The sequence below is a fragment of the Dipteris shenzhenensis genome, chromosome 29, assembly GCF_047967505.1.
Source record: "Dipteris shenzhenensis isolate YYH24624 ecotype China chromosome 29, Dip_SZ_1.0, whole genome shotgun sequence".
In the NCBI taxonomy this organism is placed as follows: Eukaryota; Viridiplantae; Streptophyta; class Polypodiopsida; order Gleicheniales; family Dipteridaceae; genus Dipteris; species Dipteris shenzhenensis.
In genome coordinates this window covers 20,486,106-20,501,940 of record NC_141624.1, presented here as the reverse complement: position 1 = coordinate 20,501,940, position 15,835 = coordinate 20,486,106, and positions in this window count along the sequence as shown.

Genomic DNA, 15,835 nt, shown 5'->3' with positions numbered 1-15,835 from the left:
ATATGGAAACACTTGGAGATGTTATGCCCTATAATACATCCAACAAATCATTTATAGCATGGGACAAAGATGAGACTTATGCGACAGACATTATCAAGAATACAAAGTGCACCACCTTGGATTTTACTATAGGGGATATTTTACAAATGAGATCATTTGCAAATAAGACTGTAGCAGAAGGTGAAGTATTGGGATTTGAACAAGTGGAGCAATGGTCATCTACACAGATGAGGATTCTAAAAGTCACTAATGATGGTATGGTTGATAACATAACATCCTTATGTGATCCCTACTATGAGGTAGGCAAGAATATGAGATGGAGCATGCAATTTTTAAACATGAGAAAGAGGCACGTGGTTTTCAATGATAAAGACAACGTATACTACAATATCAAAGGACCTAAAAAGCGTGCCCATGTGCTAGGCTCTATCACTTCAAATGTGGATGATTTCAATATACTCAATTATAGAAGTGACATCTTATCTGGAGTGGATGAGTTCATTGGTTCCGAGAAACAAAATGATTTTAGAAGCAAAGCCTTATTTGGGGTGGATGAATTCTTGCACAGTGAGAAGGGCAAAGGTTTCAATAGCGATGTCTTGTCAAATGTGGATGAGTTCATGCATATTAACAAACCTGGTGTTAATCAAGCTTGTGGATTTGTGAAAACCATGCAAGATGTCCCAATGAGTGATGTTCTCTCAGGAGTGGAAGAGTTTCAAGGTTCTCAATACTCTCATAGAATATTGAATTCATTGAATGGTCCTAAGAGTATGTTAAAAACGAGGATGAGATCAACAGAGGATTATTCAATATTTAACTTTGATTGTGATATGGACAAGGATGCAACGACCAATCATGGATGCTTGGTTACAAACAAATGTGAGGAGAAGAAGTGCATAAATACAGATAACAACATGCACAAGGAACGAAAACGGTCATACATATGCATGAAGAGAAAGCGAATCCAGGCAGATCCACAAAAGCAACCAAAGAGGAAGAGAGTAATGAAGGAGGAGAACATGTTAAATGCATTGGGATATCTACGTTGCAAGCGAAGATGTATGCGCTTCATTGATCTTGCAGACATCAAGGAATGTAGAGGACACGTGTGGCAAAGAAGAGGAAGCGAAAGAAATGAATACCTTCTCACAAGTCTCTCTTGCTTTCTTCAGAATGGCAATAAAAGGCTAAGTTCAAGACAAAAGGTAAAACCTCTCGTAAATGGAAAAAGGATTTGCAATAAGGCATATCGCAATATTACTGGATTATCCCATGGCACATATTGGGATTTAGTCACCAAGGCAAAGGGTGGCAACAAATTTAGCATTCACGGTAATAGAGGAAGGTCCAAATCAAGAATCTCAACTGTCAGGGCAGCAGCAATTTTGCAAGACTTCATACATGAAAATGCTTTACCTCAACCCCATATATCTACCAAACTCCCTAACGGTGACGCGATCACTGAAATGCACCTTCCAATGGGCTTGACAAAGCTCAAAGTATTTGACTCTATTGTAGAAAAGCAAAGACAAAGAGGGGATGCTGTAGCTTCTTCTCATACTTTGTATACTCTTTGGAAGAAGAACTTTGGATATGTTAAAATCCCAAGGAGGCAAAAAATGTCAAAGTGCAATGTCTGTGGTGATTTAAAGCGAGTGATTGAGAGTGCAACGAGAGTGCAACATGTCCAAATCAAAGGGAATTATACAAAAAAAACCGAAAATCTCACATGACCTTATTCGACATTCCAGACAAAAATATGCATTTTGGAAGGAGCAAGCTATTTCACATCCTGATGACTACTTTGCCTTATTGTAGATGGCATGGATCAGAATACAACAACATTGCCTCGTTTTGTTGCTACTCCACCTAAATTACAAGGAAAGCACTTTCTAAAGACACATTTATGTGGAGTATTAGTGCATGGAATTAAGTTCTTTGCAGATATATGGATTGATTCCTTGCATCTACATGATAGCAATCAAGTTGTAACATCTATTATGAAGGCAATTCGCAATGTACATGCAAAAAAAGGTCGCCTACCGCCGACTTTAAGAATACAAGCTGATAATTACTAGCGAGAAAATAAGAATGTACTCATGTTTGCATTCTGCTCCATGCTAGTTGCTCATCGAATCTTGAATGAGTTCGAATGTGGATTTTTGTATGTTGGGCATACACATGAGGATATCGATCAGGTTTTTAGCACAGTCTCAAGGGAGCTTAAATGCAAGGATGTGGAGACAATAGATGACTTGGTAAGAAGATGTGGCAGGCAAGTTGGTGGTCGTAAGGAAAGTACAGTATGTGAGAGGCTCGAAAGAATGTATGATTGGAAGAGCTTCATTCTACCTTTCATACAAACGGGTGGTGATGCATTGACAGGTCATACCAATCCACACTACTTTTGTTTTTTTTTTTAAGATGAAAAACCCGTAATGCAATGGCAACAGTATTCTCATGATACAAAATGGGAACCTGAAGAACCTTACAGTCTCTTCACTTCAATTCCCAGCAAGGAAAGGTATCCAACATGGGCTCCTATACAAGAATTTAATGAGAGGTCTAATTGTGAAATAGAAGGATTAAAAGCATTTATTACATACAAAGAGGAAATGCTCCGGAGATATCCTAATTCGAAGCCTACTTGGAGAGAACACACTACCACTATAATTAACAAGACACGAAATTTAATAAAGGACCTTAAGAGAATGCGAGGCTCAAAGGATGTCAAGGAAGAATGCAATATGTTGTGGCCAAATGTTCATAACGATTTGCACCCAGCTCCAGTCTTTGAAAATGAATTTGTATCATTACTCCCATGTCCATATTGTGGACCAAAGAAGAGAGAGTTTATGCCACAAGTAGATATAGAGGTCGATTGTTTTGTTGTGGTTCAGCCATCGGATGATGAATATGAGAATGTGAAGTTTTGGGTTGCAAAAGTAGTTGATGTGCAAAGAGATGACCAAGGGAGAGCTACAACATTTACAGCGGTATGGTATGAGCCAAAGGGCAGGAAGGAGAATATGGATAACAACACATTATATACTAATTGTCTAATGAAGGAGTGGGTCCCAAATGATGAAGCAGTCTCTCAAGTTTCGACGGAGAAAATCATAGTGTCTTGGCATTCAAGGGCAAAGAAATCAAAGAAGCGCATGGGATATGAGGTAGAAGGAAAAATAAAAATACCACAGCAAACTATTTTGCATATACACAAATTTTTAAGGATGCTCGCCATGGAGGAAGTAGAAGGAGACAGCACAAATGAAGAATGTCCATGATTAAAGCTTTGTATTGAAGTCCATTGAAGGATTTTATTTGTATTGAAGTCCATTGAAGGATTTTATTTGGGTACTAGGCAAGGAGCCAATCCAAGACAATTATAATCAGAGTCATCACCTCCTATGTCAAATGAGAGTCAAAATATGCACTAGATGTCACCCAAGGGTCAAGGCTTGCCAAGACAATAGGGAGTTAATGCAGATGGCACCTGGCAAGGGACTATCACATTAAGCAATAAGACAATGGGGAGTCAATGCACCCAAGGGGCAAGGCTTGGCAAGATAACTTGTGGGAGTTAATGCAGATAACACCTGTATTTTGCACTGGATGTCACCCAAGGGTCAAGGCTTGGCAAGACAATAGGGAGTTAATGCAAATGGCACCTGGCAAGGGACTATCGCATTGAGCAATAAGACAATGGGGAGTCAATGCACCCAAGGGGCAAGGCTTGGCAAGACAAGTGGGAGTCAAATTATGCAGATGGCACCTGGCAAGGGACTGTCGTGACATTAAGCAATAAGACAATGGGGAGTCAAATTATGCAGATGGCACGAATTGAGGCTCTTTAAAAGCAACAATTTAAATTGTAAACATATGTTCAATCTATATCATTTTGGATATAAAGACTCTAGCTGAGAGCAATGTCTCTCAATGTAATCATATAATAATAGCTATAATTGCTATTATACCTCTTTGGTTTAATACAAAACTTGGGTCTTATGGCATCATGTCTTCTTTCTATTTGTTAAAAGTTTTAAAAATTTTGTGCATATTGCCGAGTGACAATGTTATTTTCATGAAATATTTGAGTCTCCTTTCATGGATTTATAAATTTATCACGTCAACGAAAAACGTCAAGGAAAAATATTAAAAATAATTAAATTAACAAATAACTTAGATATAGCTAGAATTTCTAATATAGGATTATTTCAAATTCTTGCATGTTGGTGCAAAAGTATAGATTGAAAAAACAATATTTTTATGTGAATATGATAGTGCCACAAAAAGAACTTTTGATTTGGGAAGAATATTTTCAGAAAGTAAAATTTTGATTTGGGAAGGATATTTTCACAAAGTAAAGTTTTCATTTGGGAAGGATTTTTGGGCTTCATCCAAAAACAATACAAAAAGTCTAAAATTAATGAAATAGGTGTTGTAGCCAATGATGTGGATGTCGTGATTGAGAGTAATCGGTATGGGCAATTACCAGTGGTGGAGGGCCATAAATATTTCAACCTCATCCAGGAAGTTCTTGAAGAATGGAGTGATCAAAATCATCAATGGTCAATAACAGAATATAATACAGGAAAGCTTCCTCTTGCAGATCAACTAAGGGCAAGGGTTAGATGTGATAAGAGAGAATTAGAGGGAGCATTCCATATGCCAAGTGATGGTGGTGGTGAATTCTTTCCTCAACTTAACATGTCACAAATAAATATGCTAAAGACTGCTCCACCCATTGATAGTATGAGTGCTATGCAAGCTTCTCATATGGCTATAAAACTAGGGTACAAAGCTCGCTATATCAAGAAGAACATTGCTAAGGCCTTTCTAAAGAGACTTCTAAACGCATATTTTCCATGAAGGTACATATGCCAAATTTTCAATTAAATTTGTCTCAAGTTACTGTAATGTTTTTTGGGCTAATTGGGTTGTCGTTTGCCATGCAAATAGATATACTTTAAAATCTTGTCTAAGTATGTACGTACCAGGACGTGATCCACTTGGAACACCAAAGTTTCCTATCACCATTAAGGAATTCTTTCGGATAAGAAATGTTGATTTTGAGGTGCATGAGTCAACTATTACACGTGATGGCCATGGCTTATTTGTGCATGATTTCATTAAGAGAGGGACTACTATTCTCCATTACAAAGGTGACAAATATGTGTATCAAGATTGGAAAGAATTGTGTGAGGTTAGACCAAGGCTAAAGAAGTACTCTATCCAAGAGGATTCTTATGTTTCTATGGAGGATATGGTGTACATTGTTGGCAATGTTCGGCATGGCAATGTGGGTGGGTATATTAACAGCTATAGAAATACAAATTCAAAGCCATATGTTTATTATGTATTTTTGCCTTATTTACCACCTTCGTCCATCTCCAAGAGGAGAGCAGATGTTGCAGAATATGGATACATTTGTGTTGAAACCATAGATGATATATGTGCAGGAGAGGAGCTACTTGTGATCTATGATTTTTGATACATGAGGTGTACTCATTTGAACATTCAATACAAGCCAATTCTTTTTTTCTTTAAGTTACAAGTTGTGGACTTTGGGTCTTAACTTTTATGTATAATTTTTGTTAGCACTGCCCTGTTAGGCGCAGATCTCTAGCTACTACAAACTTTCTATTTTTGATGCCCTTTGAAAGTGGAGCAACAACAGTTATACTCAGCCTCTTGGGGACAATGCTCTAGGCACATGTGCCTCTTGTTTACATAATGTGTCAACATAGAGTTCATATTAACACTATGTGAATTTTAAATGTTTTGTCATTGCCTCATATCATTGCATCAACTATAATCTTGCATACCTCCACTTAGTCTAGGGCTTCTTGGGATATGGACACCATTGAGGGTGATGACATGATGGAAGGTTCACATGAATAGGTATGGTTAAGGTCAGAGATACTAAGGTGTTTATGAACACCACCAAGGTACATGAGATGATTCTAACTCCTTAAATTATATTCATTTGGTTTGTGTTTGTAGACTAAACAAATATATTCCTGGTACCATTCTCCTTGGCATAGAATTATTGAGGAATGTATATACTTTGACACAATACATCTTTATTAGGTTAGTTCATTTTTTGATTAGGATGTAGGCTTTTTTTATTAGGATAGTTTATTTTTTGCATGATTAGGATGTAAGAGCTATGATTAAAGGTGTTTATGAACACCACAAAGGTTCATGAGATGATGCTCACTCCATAGATTCCAAGCTATTTTAAAGGCTATGATTTCAGAACCATTCTCCGTGCAAACAATTATGGAGGAATTGGATTCTCCCTAGAAATACTACAAAGTGAGAATTTACTGATGTTTGTTTTCACAATGAAATGTTCATGTTTTTTAGCACAATATTGTATGGTTTGTGTTACGATGCAATTATCAAGGGAGAGCATAGTTAAAATTTCATGATTTTGTGAATGATAATGTAGTTGCTTTCTCCTATTTCTCTAGTTTTTCATGGAGGAAGGCTACAATTTATCAAAATACTACCAAGCTGGGAATTGGGATTCTCCCGAATTATCTAATATGGCTCAGTGGCTCCTTCACAATATGCAAGCCACAACCACCTTAGAATGGAAAAGATGACGGGTTTTTGTTCATCACCAAAATATTCAAAAATTTCGATGGCATCTCAAAGATTTTGGTAGTCCCCAAGCCAACACGTGATGGATAAGTGTTCACACTAACCCGGGTATTGTCAACCTTGAATAAGAATCGGATTGAGCTGGTTGAGGTTAAAGGTTGGTTATATTAAGCTTGGATTGGTTTGAAGTTTTCCACATGGCAAAACCTCATCCACAAGGCCACGCCACCATGTATAGTCACTTGCCATGCACATAGTCCATGCCATATTTTTCCATGTTAGCAGATGACTCAGTTGCCATGTCAACAAGCTCGAGTGCCACATCATCACATGCCACATAGGTATGTCCAATCAATAGTGCCATGTCACCATGTACCTGAAAGATCATAGTGGTAGGGAGAGAAGCAAGCTAACACTAGGAATGGAAAGGAAAGATAACAAGCATAATGGAAATGAAATGGAAAGAAAATGAAAGCAATGTGTGTTGAGATATGGTGCCATGAGCACATAGATTAAAGGGCAAAGGTATGTGATAAGGAATGTATTAAAGTAGCCACCCTAGGATGTGGACTACATGATGTGGAGATGTGGATCAAGGATATCCACAAGGAGAGATGTGGATCAGAGGATCATACATGGTTTGACTATTCTAAAGGCTCTCTCTATATAAGAATCCTATCATGTATTCTTGAGAACACATATTGCAATAAATTGAGTGTTTGCTACCCTATGTCTCTCTAATGGTGCTTTGATCCCCCTTGATCCCTCACTTTGTCATGGTATCAGAGCTCCCTTGCCTTTTGCTGAGGCATTGTGATTCTTGAGAGAGTGAGAGTGATCGAGAGTTTGAGAGTTCATTTCCATTGAGAGATTTCCATCCATTTGATTGAGAGAGTGAGAGTAATCGAGAGTTTGAGAGTTCATTTCCATTGAGAGAATTCCGTCCATTTGATTGAAAGATATATCCATTCATTCTATCTCTTCCAGTGAGAGAATTCTTCCTTGTTCAAGTGAGAAAAAAAGGTATTTGTTTGAGAGACGAAGAGAGAGTCCACTCTCTGTGAGAGTTACCTTCTCTATAAGAGTCTCATTGAGGGAGAGAGTTGCAGAATCCACGACGTCTTTTTTTTTGCTTCACCTCTGAGCTGAGAACTAGGAGAATGATTCGTGGAGCTATCTGCTTGCCTCATTTTTGAGCCGTTGATAGATGTAAAACTACTTTTGGCTGCAATATCCATGGCGTGTGGGCATATATGAGTAAGAGGATGTGTGCTTGCTTCACCTCCGTGTGGACGAACTAGTAGAACTATCCTTGCATTCTATGTTGCTCACCGACAAGAGGCTTCTATCATAAGCAAAGCTTGAATCTGCACAGCAGCAGTAGCAGCGACTCCAGCTTCAGCCTAGCAACACAGCCGTTGTCACTGTCCAAAGCATCATCGACAAAAGGACTATAGCAACGCTCAACTGCTGCTCCAACAGAGAAACGACTGACTTTGGCTATCGCTCCACAGTACTTCAACAACTGCTGATAGCTCCATTGATGACCACGAGCCATGCTAGCTCCACAGCTCCTATAAAGCACATGACTCTCCTACAGCAGTGTCTCCACGAGTGGGCAGCAGCATCCCGACTGCCATCAACTAGATTCAATGACCTCCAGCCCAGGCTTGCAGCCCGCCATAGCTGTCCGCTCCCAGCATCACGGGCAAGGTGGCCTCCAAGCGGCCTTCTGTGCAACAACACTGAGGGGACCAGCACCCAAGTGACTAGATAATGAGCCTCCTCACCGTGTGCCTGTAATAGTGTTTACGACTCCCGCGTCGACCATGAGATCTTCAACGCATCCTCACCGCATCGCCATCTGTTGAGAGCTTGCATTTCCTTGTGTTTTTTGATAGGACACGTGGCAGATAAGCCACTCAACTACATGACCTTAGATCAGCTTATGGTTGGGTTAAGCTGCTTGGGTTAGTTTAACCATGGTAATTTGTGTAACCTTGGGTTAGCCAAGCTAGGTTAAAAGGTCACCACAGTGCCACATAAGCACATAGTACCCTGCTAAGCATTGGTTTGTAAGCAGGATGTGACTCTGTGCCACCTTATCATGCACCCTCTTCTCCACAGAATGTTCAACAAGGTGTAACTTGCAATCCAGGAGGAATTTGCACACGCTCCAAAAAGCAAAAATCATAGGTTTTTTGAGCTCTACGTGTTGTCAACTCAGATTTTCTGTATGCGATTAGACACTGCAAGATTTGAAAGTATCATATAAACTAGTAAGACCTTTGCAATGGCAATCCACACCCCAACTATTGAGAAGTTCACTGGGGAAGGATTTCACACATGGTCTACAAAAATGAGATATCTCTTGATGCACCAAAAGCTTTGGAAGACTATAAAAGAAGACATACCCACTGCATAAAATGATGCTTGGAAGGAAAATGATGAAACAGCACTATCACTCATTGGTTTGCACTTGGGTCCAAACATAATTCATCATATAGACTCCAAGGATGATGCCAAGGATGCATGGGATGAGTTGAACACAGTGTTTGGTGCAAAAGCCAAAAACCAAGAAATCCATCTTAAGATTGAATTCTATGGTATGCACATGGGCTTCAATGAATCCATGGCACAATTTGTCAACAAAATCAAAAGCATATTGTCGGTTGTAGTATATGTGTAGCTTAAGACCTCGAGTCATGTTCTGGTGAGAGACGTAGGCTTAAGTGTGGTAAGCAAACAACGGGCATGCATGTGTAAAAGGAACGTAAATCATCTTTGTTGAGGTAATGAAGGCTTTCACCTTCATTGGGGGTTGTAGGGTTTAGGAGGAGTTTAAGGGTTAGAAGGAGGTTCCAGGGTTAGAAGGAGGTTCCAGGGTTCAGAAGGAGGTTCCAGGGTTTAGAAGGAGGTTCCAGGGTTCAGAAGGAGGTTCCAGGGTTTAGAAGGAGTCCAGGGTTAGAAGGAGGATCCAAGGTTCAGAAGGAGATTCCAGGGTTTAGAAGGAGGTTCCAAGGTCAGGGTAGAGTACATGGTGGAGAACTTGTCTCCCTCGTAGATCATGGAGTTTTAAGGATTGAGGAACAAAGCGTTTAGGGGAGCATAGGAGTGGGAGAGAAAGAAGGTGTAAGAGCATGGGGGAAAGAAGAGAGAGGAGGGAGGAGGAGGAGGGAGGAGGAGGAGAGAGGAGGAGGAGGAGGAGGGAGGAGGAGGAGGAGGAGGGAGGAGGAGGAGGAAGGAGGAGGAGGGAGGAGGAGAGGGAGAGGGTGGGTTGTAGGGTTGGAGGAGAGGGGAGGAGGAGTTGCAAGGTTAGGACATGCTTTTGTACGTGCAGTGCAAGGAAGCATGGACACTTGAGACAAATGCTTGGAATACCAAAGTAGACTCAACACAATGCCCCAAAGAGTGTGGGCTTCATTCCATTATGGGGTATTCATACAAGTTGGAGAGCTCCTCTCTCTGCATGTAACACAAAGTTGTAACACAAAGTCATATCACAAAGTTGTAACACAAAGTTGTATCACAAAGTTGTAACACAAAGTTGTTACACAAAGTTGTAACACAAAGTTGTAACACAAAGTTGTTACAAAAAGTTGTTACACAAAGTTGTAACACAAAGTTGTTACACAAAGTTGTTACACAAAGTTGTATCACAAAGTTGTATCACAAAGTTGTAACACAAAGTTGTATCACAAAGTTGTAACACAAAGTTATATCACAAAGTTGTAACACAAAGTTGTAACACAAAGTTGTAACACAAAGTTGTAACACATTCCCTTTCTACATAAGTTCATGTTGGCACAGAGTCAACATACTCTCGGATCCATTTTCTTACCCATCCTCGAGTTATGGCTTATTGCAATCACGTACCTGGGTTGCCATGTTTTTAGTCCAATGGCTGTGGAACTTGTGTTGTGCCAGTCGATCCTGCTGTAAAGCCTTAGCACCATACAATTTTTGCACAGTTTCCAGGTAGCCTGTATCCACCATTTGCTCGAACAGAGATATGTGGTGTGCCTCTAAGAAGATCACTCTTTGATAGAGTCGGCTTGTAATCTGAGCATCAATCCTTTCACTGGGATTAAAGTTGAGTGGAGACAAATGGGAATCAAGGGAGGATTACAAAAAAGCGAGCGAAGAAAAGCGAGCGAGGCCAAATAAGCGAGCGTGGACAAACAACAATGCAAGGTGTTATCTGTTTAATAACAGCCACATCATATTCATCCAGGACAGCCAATTACCACAATTTATGCTCCAAGAAAGCTTACCCACTCGCCTGCATCTTGGCTGGCATGTTTCCAAAAGTACATGTTCAAATCATGTTTCCTTTGCTGTGAAAAAGTAATGATAAAATAAAACATTGAATGCTTTCAATAATGAGAATAGTAACATATTACATTAACTGCTCTTCATGTTGTCAGAATATACTTTTTTTCTAAAACTTATTAATTCCATAGCACAAAAAGCATATGTCATACAAAAAAAAATTAATATAAATATTTGATGCTTCAAAATATCTTCCAACCCTTGGAATGATTGTACAAAATGTTTTTTCGTGCATTGCCAAAACATGGAAGCAGACCTATGTATATCATCCGCTTCCAAAGGAAATAAAAAAAAGGGACATCTAGGCTGCCTACTAAATGCTTGATGGGTTTCTTCCACCTTCAAAAAATACAACTTAGTGCAGCTTCATGCAAGGAAGCATACCTACATATATTATCCGATTCTAAAGGAAATGCAAAAAAAGGGCATCCAAGCCATACACTACATACTTGATGGGTTTCTTCTACCACCCAGAGCTTGAAACAATTCAACTTTTGTCAATGCAACCTGATGCATAAACTGATGCACCATTTCAGTTAAGCCCAAGACAACAATAAACACGAAGTATATGTGCTTGCAAGGCATGTACGGACTTTTTCTTGCTCCCCTTTCTCTGAATTCAAGGCATGTGCAACATGGAAACTCTGAAATCAAGACACTATATGTTAGCCCCTTGGACATTGATCCTGTTGTATGAACATGGAATACATGCACCTCATGTGGAATAACGATGTTCTCTCTCACCACCTCCCCATTTTCTGTAACTGCCTTGTGTATCCTTTCCTTAAAATCTTTATTCAACTTACTTCTCCATGAAACAAGCTTTCCATCACGATGAGAAGGGCGCACATGGCTAGGTGTATGGATTTGCTGTGCATAAGGAGGTCCCATCACACCAATAGAATCATCACTATTAAATACGAACCCTGCCCTTACAAGGGCACCCCTCTCATCTACAATCATTGATGTCCCACTTGCAACCTTCCATACACTTGGAGAGATCCAAGGAACACCTTGAATGGATTTATCCACATTCCATGTATGGGTGACAGAAGTATTACAAAACCATACAAACTGCTCTATCACTCCATGAGAATGTTGCCTTCTTCCCTCAAAACAAGGGGCTGGCACACCATAACTTGCACTTCTACCAAGTGAATTGATTAGTGCCCCACATCGTCTCCGACTCTCTACCAAGGGGGAAAATCTTTTGGTGAGCTTTTTAATGTGAGCTTTTCTACCATTTCCTTTGTTTTTGCGAGCTTTTCTTAGAAATCCATATGTGTTTTTGTTATAAGAAAGATGGGGAGGTTAGAAAGAGGGGGAGAGGATATAGGATATGTTAATTTTCATAGCATGTGGGAGGGGTGGAAGAGTGTATACTATGCACAAGGGGGGGCGAATATGAATGGCAGTAGGAGGAAAAAAATTATGGAAGATATGTCTATTATTCAAAGTAGAAGGGAGGAACTATGGGAGAAATGTTCATTTTAAAAGTGTATAATTTGAAACTCTTGACCTCAGATTTGGATTCCTCATCGAATTCCGGTCATTTTGAGTACCAACATGACCATATTCCGATAAAAATTGAAAAAATGGTGTTTTTGTCAGTTTGGCCTGTTTTGGGCCTACTTTGAGTCTGCCTAGAGGAATCCAAATCTGAGGTCAAACCTATCAAATTATACACTTTGAAAATGAACAAATTTCCCACATGCTCTCCCTTCCCCTTTGCATTTAGTAGATGAACATAACTTTCACATTCCTCATCCTCTCTCTCCTCCTTACACTCCTCTTTGCATACCTTATAAGTTCCCCCTCTACGTTCTCCACTATGATAACAAATATATGTTCCAACTCCCCTCCCCTCCCTTCTCCATGCCACCTTACCCATGTGCCCATCCCTCCCCCTTTCCTTTATCTCCCCTCCCCCCCCTCTCTCGTCTTAACTGCAACCACAACCCAAATTTTCAACCCACCCTACTCCATGAACCCCCCCCCCCTCTCGCTCTCTCTCTCTCAAGTGAATGAAAAGCTTGCAATATTCATGAAAATTGAAAAAAAGCTCATGACAAAAAGCTCACCAAAAAATCACACCCTTCTAAAATGATCTACCTTTGCCTCTACCTCCGCCTCTACTTCTATCTGAAGCTATGAATGCTTAATCATTAGAATGATGTTTGTGTGCATGAATGGCTTGCGTCCTGAGTCCTTCACCAAGTAAAATTAACTAGAGCTCTTCCAGTGTCGAAATTTGCCATTGAATGGCAATACACTGGACTAGATTCTCGTATCCCTCTCCCAATCCATTCAAGATGACTTGAACCATTTCTGCAGGATTCATAGTCTCTCCTGCTCTAATGTGAGTTGTTAATTGTTGTAATCCTTGAGTACGTAAGCATGACCGGTTTCATTGCTGTTGCGAAAACTCTGATTGATTTGGTTTCTCAGTGAGAATCCTGGAAGTGTTCTTGGACTCATAAAGAGCTGCGAACATAACCCATGCTTCTTTTGATGTCTTGACTATGTTGAGTTGTCCTAGCATGACATCTTGCACATTTTGCTTGATCAAATGATATGCATACTTGTCTTTCTTATCCCATTCTACCCGTGCTCGGGCAATGGCAAGATCTGCTACATGTGCGGTCACTGTTGGTGTAGTAGATCCCACTATAGATTCTGCTGCTGTTAGTGCTACGCCAACAAGTGGAGTAGAGCTACTGCTTGCTGGATCATCCAATGGTCTAGGTGTAGACCCATCGACATAATCCCACTTGTCTTGAAGTACAAGACTGATCTTCATTCGGTATTTCCATGTGTTGTAATTGGAGTTGTCTAGCTTAGTAGATGCCTCCAAATTGAGGTTGCTAGTCATAGACAAGGTGCAAGAAATGTACTCAAAGTGTCTGTAAAATCACTGTCTGAATCAACTGCAAAACACTGACTATATCAAGTGCAATCTAAACTATCGATGAAGATAGAATTGCAATATATAATCCAATTTGTTACAAGGCTTGTGGAAAATGATGTTGGGAATAGCCAATAGGCTTTACAAGGCTTGAAACAATGTGCACAATGCCAGCAAATAGCCAAATAGGCTTTACAATAATGGCATATGTGCGTGAAATCAAATCATGTGCTATCTGCCCACTGAGCAATTGGTTAATGTCTCTAAAAACTCTGAAGTCTGCTCACTAAACTATGGAATGTTGGGTTTCAGGAAATGTGATGATGTGAAACCGTATGTGAGCGAATAGACTGACTCCGAGGAGAAACTATTTGGAATTTTTTGGCATGGCTTCAATTGGCTACTTTGGAGTTCTCTCCGCTATGGATGATCGAATCTACTCTGAACTAGATCTAGACCAACCGTCGAGCGATGAAAAAAGCAGCAAATAATTCATTTTCTTTGTTCATTTTAGGTGTTGGGTGAGATGCGTCGATGTAGAGGCTGATGTGCATGCAAGAATGTTTTATTGATCTAAAAGATTAGTTGCATCGGTAATCATGTGCTCAACAAAGGTATCAAGTGTAATTGTAGCATTAATTTCTACTGGGATATCATTATTCTCATTCTGAGAAGAATTTTTTGAGTAACATCTGTTTGTTGTGCATCTTCAAGTAAATTAGTAACTCTGCCCTGCACTCTTTGTACTTCCACCTTACTTTGTCGTTCTTTCTTCTCTGAGATATCACATATCTTATCAATTATGTCTGCAATAATCTTCTCTGCAAATTTTTGAAAATCAAATTCCTCATTCACCTCCTCATTGATGAAAATGTCTTGTGCAACTTGCATTAAGGCACATGTAGCTGCTGTGTTCTGCTCTTCCACATGCTCAAGATTGGGTTCTGCCTATGTTACCAGGTCTAGCTGTACATGCACATCATCTGTCTGCTTAGGCATATCCATTGCTTCTTTTTTAGTCAAGTCCACTGGCCCCGTATAATCCTTCACTTCAGGGGTACTAATTGCCTCCTGCTCCTTGGATGTCCTAGGTTCATCTTTTGTAAACACAAATTCCCCCAATTCTAAGACTAAAGCTGTAGAAATGACTTGCTTTGACCACTTTTCCTCATACATTTCTATCTGTAGATCTTTCAGTTATTCATATAATATTGTCACCCTTATGGACTCTTCAATCCTCATGTGATCTAAAATGGGTATTCAAGTGTCATCATTAATTCCTCTTTTACTTGTAACCACATATTCTTCATGTACTCATGCAATTTCTTTTACAATTCCTCCACACTTTTTCCACTCATGAACACCCCCTCAATATCTAATGTATCATCAACCAGACATTGATCTTATTCTAATTTCCACAACAACACTCAATGCACTGAGTCTTTCCTGCAGTAATGTGTTCTCTATTCAAAGTTGAGCATTCCCCTCTATTAACTGGATCAATGGCTTTGACAAATTATTTTTTACTTCTAAAAGCCACTTCTGTACATCTTGGGCGATATTACTGTTTGCAGCCAGTAGTTGTTGCAATTTCTATGTCTTCTCAACAACTATAAGGGCATTATGTGTCTTTTCCTAGTCCTTCCACTTCAGCCGCTTTTCTTTCTTTGGTAACACATCTACTTTAGCTTCTCGAATTGGACCCTTAGATCGTGTTATTGCATATACATTTATCTTCTTTGGCATGATATATGGTTAGCTTTCCCTACTTCATGCACATAGAGCTATCACATTGCTACCACTCATACAAATAAGCTGTGGACTTAGTCTCATGTACTGATGTGTCACGCCATTCTTTGATCAACAATGCATTCATCAGTGCCGGTGGCTTCTTCTCCTTTTGAGGTAGTCCACGCCTTGGTGGCAAACACATAATTTCCAATCCTCTCTCTGTTTTGTGTTTACACCATAGTGGACATCCGG